Source organism: Elephantulus edwardii, unplaced genomic scaffold (genome assembly GCF_000299155.1).
Source record: "Elephantulus edwardii isolate Elephantulus edwardi_28Jun2011 unplaced genomic scaffold, EleEdw1.0 scaffold00046, whole genome shotgun sequence".
Lineage (NCBI taxonomy): Eukaryota > Metazoa > Chordata > Mammalia > Macroscelidea > Macroscelididae > Elephantulus > Elephantulus edwardii.
The window spans coordinates 19380294-19381334 of NW_006399796.1; the positions used below are offsets into that span (position 1 = coordinate 19380294).

The following is a 1041-nucleotide window of genomic DNA, read 5'->3' on the forward strand; positions in this document are numbered from 1 at the left end:
TCCTTGTGCTTTGGCTTCTCTATGCTCCAGTGCAATCTTCAGAGTCTCTTCTGACATCCATTTTGGTCTTTCTTTCCTCTTCTGTCTTTGTAATGACCGTTTGCACTCTTCCTGGATGACACCTTTGACATCCTCCCACAACACATCAGGTCTTCGCTTATTAGTGTTCAAGGCCTCAAACCTGTTCCTGAGATGATTCTGAAATGTATAACCTCTGAAATCTGATAGAGTCAGAATTAACTCATTATTAGTGTGGTTAGATTTGGCTTTAACAGTTCAGCTAAGAAGATGCTCTGGTGTTGTGTAACCTACAAGGTTGCTAGCTCTAAAGTCATTGGTTCAAATATACGTGGAATTCCATGGTAGAAAGATTCTCCAGTAAAGATAATAGCCTTGGAAACCTGATTTACGAATATGTCATGTGTTGGACTTGATCTAATGGCTGTGGGATTTGCTTTGTTTTGTTTCTTTTTATTACTAAGGCTTTTGGAGAAAAATAATTCACCTACTCTTCCTGTTTTTAGTCCTGTAAAATTCAATAATTATCTTCTTTGGACCTCTGCCTTACTTATAAATTATCACACAAGGACAAACTATCCTTATCATCCTCAGCAGAGAGCGAAAAATTTGATAAAAGTATCAAACTCTGCAGAGAGAAAAAATAAAACAACTTATTACCTTAGAATTTGTAGGAAAAAATATCAATTTTTAGTATCTTTGTGATAGTTTTTATGTCATGTTAGTTAAAATGGAACTTAGTAAAGTGGTTGTTTTGTTGTTGTTAACTGCCATCAAGTCTCGGACAACTCGTAGCGATCCTATGAATGAAAGACCTGAACAACTGTATAACTTTCATAGTTTTTCCAAGTTTATATAGTTTCCAGAGGCAAGCAGTTTTGGAAGTGGATGGCACTCCTGCTTCCAAGCTTGTTTTAAGCTCCAGCAAACAATGTCCACCATGGGTAACCACTATCATATTTGGCTCATCAGTGTCACAGTGTTTAGCTTCACAGCCACAAGTTACCTCTATACAGCAATGCA

At 37.1% G+C, this 1041-nt stretch overlaps 1 protein-coding gene across 1 annotated transcript in view; it reads left to right on the forward strand.

Annotated features, from left to right (window-relative positions):
• Positions 1–1041, forward strand: part of ADAMTS19 (ADAM metallopeptidase with thrombospondin type 1 motif, 19) — a 426420-nt gene that overhangs the window by 211568 nt on the left and 213811 nt on the right.